At 56.3% G+C, this 7,282-nt stretch overlaps 1 protein-coding gene across 1 annotated transcript in view; it reads left to right on the top strand.

The window, feature by feature from the left end:
• Positions 1 to 7,282, top strand: part of CA5A (carbonic anhydrase 5A) — a 30,019-nt gene that overhangs the window by 8,141 nt on the left and 14,596 nt on the right. The window lies entirely within an intron of this gene.

The raw sequence follows: 7,282 nt of genomic DNA, 5'->3' as shown, positions 1-7,282 counted from the left end.
GCGGGCCTCTCACTGTTGTGGCCTCTCCCGTTGCGGAGCACAGGCTCCGGACGCGCAGGCCCAGTGGCCATGGCTCATGGGTCCAGCCGCTCCGTGGCACGTGGGATCTTCCCGGACCGGGGCACGAACCTGTGTCCCCTTCATCGGCAGGCGGACTCTCAACCGCTGCGCCACCAGGGAAGCCCCAGGGTACACTCTTGAAGGCATTTCATTCTCACAGTAACTCCAAGAGATGGTTTAATATGCCCATAAATGGGAAGAGGACCTCCGTGTCCAACATTCAGATCAGGACTGTTTCCAAATCCCACTCCCTCCCCGCCATCCACAGAAAAGAAAAGAAGCCAGGAGTCCAGGTCTTGCTGGCACTGTAGTGCCTGAGTCCCAGGAGCTCAGATGCCCCGCTGTTGCTCCCCCCGCCCACTTAGCAGCATGGACTGCGGGAGCCGCCTTCCCTGCTAGACCCTCCTCCTCTGGGGGCGGCTTATCTTCCTCCTGAAGGGCTCAGGGGGCGGGGAGGATGGCACGGTGGTCAGGGCCCAGTTCTGCAGCAGAAAGAGCTTATCAGCCAGGTAGTATAAGCTCGTTCCCTAACCTCTCTGACCCTCAGTCTCCTTCTCTGTCCACTGAGGTCGGACACCCACCCCGAGGGAGGATTAGAAGAGGCCAGAGGGAAGCACTTACCTCCAAGCCAGGAGAAGCGAGCGTTTCACCCGTGATAGCTTAGCTTCACCTGCTGGGGCTCCTCCCAAATAAGACCAGAACAAGACACAGCTGTGCCCCTCTCAGGCCTCCTACTGGAGGGAACCCAGCGCTGGCCAGGCCCGGCCCGGCTTCCTCTGACTACGGAGGACTCTGTGGTTGGTGACCCCATCCATCGGCCGAAGGAGGAAAAATGGAAACCTCAAGCCTGGAGCTGTAAGCAGCCTTCCCGAAGGGTCACTCACTCACAAGGACTCAGTGGGCACAGAGGTCACAGGCTTGCTAAGGCTCCTTCCAACACCAAAGTGGATTTTAAGCCATTTGTAAAGGGGGGGCCAATAATGGCCTTTCATCCTCTAAATGACAACTAATAAGGATGCCCAGCGCCACCGGGGCAGGGTCCTGAGCGTGAGCTTCACGGAATCGGCAGCGGGCATACACAGCAGGGCCCGGTGAGCGGCCTTTGCTCCTGGAGTGAACGCGTAACTGCAGGTCAGTATGATTTTAAAGTTCACAGACTTCACGTCCATCCGTTGGGGAATCTTCACCCAAGAAAACTGACTCCGGCACGAAAGCCAAAAGGGAGACGCCGGAAGAGTTTGGGGGTCCCTGCTGGAAAGGCGGGCTGGAGATGGGGCCGGGAGGTGGGTCGTGAACGTGGCAGCAGAACTGCTTTGCCATCTCCCAGGACCCTGCATCATCCCACGCAGGGCCCAGGCCCCAGGCGACCCTTCCCCCATGGGTCAGGCGGGGGGGGGGGGGGGGCCTGCAGTGGGTGTGAGTTGGTGCCTCCCAGACAATGCAAGGGAGTGGCAGTGGGGGATGCATTCCAGGAGGGAGTCCTGTGCTGTCAGGAAGGTGACTGTGGCCGCTCGGTCCACACTTGTTTCCTGGGACAGTTTTCACTGCAAATTCGTTCACTGGCATTCTGATTCTTAAAATCGTATATTTTCCATCTTCATTCCTTGTATCTCCGCTGTTTCTTCTCTCGGGTTCTGGGCGTGGGTATCTTGGGGGGCAGAGGTGTGATTTGGAGGTTGGGTGGAGTGTGCTTCCCCTCACCCAATCTGTGGAGATGATAATCCCCACCCAGGAAAACACCCCTCCCCCCACAGCCCCTGAATCCATGTCAATCCCCGCCCGACCCCACACCCCAGCCAGGCCAAGGTCACCAGTGCATCCACCTTCCCTCCCCCGGCCTGGCCTCAAGTGCTGCTCCCTTAGGGGCACAGGGTCCTCGTGACCAGCCCAGCAGCTTCCTCCTTCTCCGCCTCTGCATCTCCCTAAACCACCAGCTCTTCTGCACCGGAAAGGGGGCTCCCAGTCTGGCGGGGCAAGCCTGAGGCCCGTCTGGTGCCAACACACCCCTGCCACTCCTGGGGGCTCGCCAGCGTCGTGGGCAGCTGTCTGAAGAAACACCCCACTTACCGGCATCGGTTGGGAGGTGGAAGGTGGACGCTCATAGGACCGTGTGACATCCCTACCCGCCGTCGCACCCGGTGTGATGACCCCGTTCTCCCTCCGTCCATTGCCAGGAGTGCCCGTCACCACTGCTTCGCAAAACCACCCAGGAATTAGCTGTTCCTGCTCCATGCAAGGAGCTAGATTGTAAATCTGCAATACAGCCACGCAGTAAGCGCCCGCTGTGCCTGGTGGCGCGTTAGGTCCCAGGACCTCCCCAGACGCAGTCTCTGCTCGCAAGGAGATCTCAAGTTAGGAAATGCGGGAAAAGGTGCGTTGAAGGATAGACTACGTCAAGGACGGGGATGCAAGTGTCGCCCCCAGACCCCACCTCTCTAGGCAGACGTCCATTTCCAAAGTCTGCTGACGAAGGCTCCCCTACGTGGCCGCTGCCGGCGCCTACCCCTTTGCCCTCCGACCCGTCTCCCTGCTGGCCTTGCTCTCCCGCCACTGGGAGCCTTCGCAGGTCCATCGCAGTGGCCTGCTCTGTCCCTCCAGGCCTCTCTGCCTGTTGTCCCTTCCCGCCTCTTCGCTCTTACGGCTCAGCTGAACCCCTGCTTCCTCGAGGAGGCCCTCTCTGATGCCCCGCAACTCTCAGATCCCCTTAGAGCACCCCGTCCTTGCCCACATGGCCACGACTCACTGCCTGCCTGCCCCTGGGAAGTCCATGATCTGGGAGGGGCAGGGCTGCCCCGTGTCACCCTCTCCACGCCCAACACTTAGCCGAGGCTGTGGCACATTGTAGGAACTCAATGAATATTTGTTGAATGATTGCATGATTTTTCCTTTGCACGCTTTGTGGCTGGCCGAGCCCCTTCTAAAGGACATTCTCTTAAGATACATTTATCCCTCAAAGTCTTTACATGCAGGTCCTATCTTGGGAGTAATAGTGGCTATTTCCGGTGACTGCAGACCTCTGCTTGGATGATGAGATGGTGATCATGATGTAATAATAACCAGAATACGGTCGCAATAACAGAAGGTCCTACCACTGGTTGAGCTCCTCCTGGGTGCCAGGGGCCATGCTAAGGGAGCGTTTGGTAAGCGCTCCTGTATCTAATGCTCGCCACATTCTCACGGGCCTGGGGGCATCATTATCGTTTTACAGACATCAGGTCTGAGGTCCAGAGAGATAGGACCACTGTGTGGGACACGCTGCCTGAAACCAGGGGCCGTGCTCACGTTTGCCTGGCTTCAAACCCAGAGCCGATGTGTGGTGGTCCCAGAGGTTAGCTCCCCAAAAGCAATCTGACCTCCCTCATTTCTGGATTTTGGGGTACTGCGGGTGGGGTCGTGCCCCTCAGGCACCACCAGTGCGCTGGCCGCCAGCTGTGGCTCCCGCTTTCCTAGAGAGAATGACAAAGACCTAATCCAGAGAATGCATGGAAAGCCTTGGCCCTTGTGCATAGAGTGTCGGAGGGAACGTTGGTTAAATCCTGGAGGGGCACCAAGAACAGGCTGCTCCTCGGCACCGTTGAGTTATCTGCAGTTTGGATTAATTAGAACAAACTGCTCTTGGACTTACTTTAAGCCTTAAGACAACCATGCCGGCCAACAGCCTGCTTATCCTGGTCGAAGCACCAAACTACAAGTTGGCGGCTGTTATCAGCGGCTGTTGTGAGGACAGAGACAGTAGGATCTGGGCTTGGAGTCAGCCTCCAACATCTCTGTCCTCGGGGATGCAATTCCCCAGTTACGTCGTGACACACCTGCTCCCAGAGACTGCCAGGGGGATGCATGGCCTCCGGTCTGTGAACAGCCCTGTGGACGGCAGAGTCTGGGGGCTGGTGAGCTAAAGGCCCCCTTGTCATAAATTGGGCTCGCCTGTTTTCTTTTTCTTTCTTTCTTTCTTTTTAAAATTAATTAATTAATTAATATATTTTTTTCTTTTTGGCTGCATTGGGTCCTCGTTGCTGCACGCGGGCTTTCTCTAGTTGCCGCGAGCAGGGGCTACTCTTCGTTGTAGTGCGTGGGCTTCTCATTGCGGTGGCTTCTCTTGTTGGGGAGCACGGGCTCTAGGCCTGCAGGCTTCAGTAGTTGTGGCACACGGGCTCAGTAGTTGTGGTGCACGGGCTTAGTTGCTCTGCGGCATGTGGGATCTTCCCGGACCAGAGCTCGAACCCGGGTCCCCTGCATTGGCAGGTGAATTCTTAACCACTGCGCCACCAGGGAAGCCCCACGTCTGTTTTCTTGAAGGGAATTACTCTGACACTGTCTGGTCATTATGAAAAGTCACTGAGATGATTTTATCCAGGGCAGCCGCCTTAAACTGGGCTCCTAACTTGCCTGGCAGGAAAAGGTGAGCGTTTGCCTTGAACCCTGCCACGAAAGTCGAGGGGTTGGACCCAAGCAGGCCTGGGGTGGAGTTGCTGGGGGACCTGGGGCAGGTGATTGACCCCTCTGAGTCTCAGTTTCCTCATCTCAAAATTGGGCCAGTAGGACCTGCTCACAGGGTCACTGTGAGGGGCGGTCACTGGGGAAGGTAGGGTGCTTTGCAAGATGCCCAGCGTGTAGCGGGCACTGGGTGAATGCTGGCTTGTCACTTAGTACACTCAGAGCTCATGCTGACTGTCCACAAGGCGCTGGCGATCACGGGCACTGACAGATGTGGGTGCACAGTGCCCAGGACACAGGAGATGCTGACCCATGAGAACAGATGAGACCCTTTACTCATCCCATCGCAGAGATGTGCCATGGCTGCCGGCTTTCGTCCTTTGGGTGCTTCCAGAATACCGGGCATTCTGCTGAGAACTTTGCATTTAATCCTGGCAACGTCCCATGGAGTAGGTGCTAGGACTCTCCCCATTTTACAGGCGGGGAAACTGAGGCTGGGAACAGTTTAGTAACCAGACCAAGATCGCCGCATTCGGAGGCGATGGCACCAGTACCGACCCAGAGCACACCCCCGACCACCTGCAGAAACGGGGCACTGTTCTCCGGTTTTTCAGCAGAGACACGGCACTCGGCTAGTGGCTGTCTTTGCCCATCCATCTAATTTTAGAGACGTCATTCCAGAGAGTCTTCTGTCCCTGACATGAAAGATGCTCGAGATGTACAAGTCTGACACCCGAGCTTGTACTCAAGCAGCTCCTGTACAGTTGATGCTGTTTCTCTGCTGAAATGCATTTGAAGGAGGGAGGCTGAGGGCATCACAGTGCCCGGTTCCGGGTGCACCGCCGACCGGCCGCAGGGCGCCACTGCAGCCCAGCCTGTGGCACCAGGGCTCCTCTGGCCACGCCTCCCCTCTCTCTTCGCTTCCCTCCTGAGATGCTCGTGCTGTGCTTTCCTCCTTATCTGCATCTGCAGGTTACAGGGCAGCAGCCTGCGGGGTTTGCTGTGAGTTTGCTTGGTCCCAGCTCAGGGTAGCCCCCGCCCGCTTACATACGACCAGGTGTCAGCCTGCAGTCAGAAGTAGAGGCCCCACCGAGAGGAACATTCCTTCCTGCAGGCCCGATTCCAAAGCTGACCTCCGTCCACATTCTCTTCCTTCAACGGGCAGCCGTCTTTGGGAAGCAGACAGGAGGGAGTACCCCTGCGAGAGGCTGCTTCTTGGAGAATTCTGGGGGCAGCTGGATGCGGGGAGAGCATGGGGCCCTGGTCCCTGGGCTCCAGGCCTACCCTGTGGGTGACCCTGGGAAAGTCTTCACCTGCCAGAGGCGGGGCGATGCTCGTGCCCGGCCCCCTCCCCTTCCCTGCTCTCTGTCGGTGGCCACAGTTGGGAGTGGTTTTTCTATGAGGTTATTTTTGGCGGGGTCTGCCCGACACCCATCTCGTGGTGGGGTTTTGCCTCGTGCAGTTGGTGTCACTCTTTCTGGAGACCTTATGTGGTATCTATACATCAGAGTCCTCAGATGCTTGAGCTGGGAGGGACCACCAGGACCACTGAGCTAGGAATCCTTGCTTTGTTATTACATGAAGAGAGCCCAGTCCCTGAAAAGTTACGCGGCGTGTGGCCACCACCATCATTGTCATCACCGTCTGACTGCACTTTATGAGGCCATCCTGCCAGCACTGCTTGTTTCACAGGTGGGACAGCTGAGGCTCTGAGAGGCTGATCCACTTGCTCGAGGTCACACAGCAAACGCACTAGTCAGTGCATTTTGGTGGTTCCAGGTGTCTGCTGGCCAGGGCTCCCAACTCCCCTTCCAGCATGATACAAAGTGCCAGACAGAAGTGACACAAAGATCACACTGCTGGTGTTTCAAGCTTCTGTAATTTCCTCAGATGATGTTTTGTACTCAAGGCACGGGTTTGGGCGTCACACCTGGCTTCGAACCCTGGCTCCCGTGCCCGGGATTACTGACAATCTCTTTAGCCTCTCTTAGTAAATTAAAAAAAAACACAAAACTACAGAGGTCAGTAGCTCATGTATCCTCACCCCTCAAAGGAAAACAATCACCCCCTTGTATTCTCAGCCACAGAAAATCCAGTAAAGTCTTGTAATTTGAACCCAACAGGGAGGTTTTCTATCCACCTCAGCTTCTTGCCTGCAGAACGGCTCCTCCACACCCGTGGACTCAGGCTTCGTGATTTACTCTGATTTTTTGTACTTGCGGGGGGATGAGATGCTTCTCTGTATGCTTTTCAAGCGAGATATAATTTGTGGGTGTTCAGGAGAATAAAGCCATAGACCCTCATGACGAGACGCCCATAACGACGTTCTAGACCAGCGCTTTCAAGCGAAGACAGACAGCGAGAAGCTTCATGACTTGATCGAGGGCAGAATAATGGACTGAATCTGTTTTTCCAGCTTATAGTTCAGTGCTTTCTGCTACCAGTACCTTCAATGGCAAAAACAAAGCAGAAACACCCCTACCAGTCGCATTTGACACTTTCAGCAGCATCCATCACGTCACTGAGGGTCGTCCCTGCTTTTGCCCCATGGAGGAGCTGATGCAAGCAATGCCCACCCCTCCCCCCACCTCGGGAACTCACGCCGTCGCTGTGCCAGTGTCCTCCAGACCTGTCCGAGGATCCCAGTGTCACACTACGCTCACCTCGAATACAAGCAGATGTCCAACTGTTACCATTACGTTTGTAGCACTTGGTGGTGGAAATCTGTTAGCAAAGTGCAGCTGAAGACCGGAAGACCGGCTAAATCCTGTGCATCAGGGCCCCCCCC

Source organism: Lipotes vexillifer, unplaced genomic scaffold, assembly GCF_000442215.2.
Source record: "Lipotes vexillifer unplaced genomic scaffold, Lipotes_vexillifer_v1.1 scaffold23, whole genome shotgun sequence".
Lineage (NCBI taxonomy): Eukaryota > Metazoa > Chordata > Mammalia > Artiodactyla > Lipotidae > Lipotes > Lipotes vexillifer.
The sequence above is the reverse complement of the archived record's forward strand: the minus strand, read 5'-3'. Positions and strand labels throughout refer to the sequence as shown.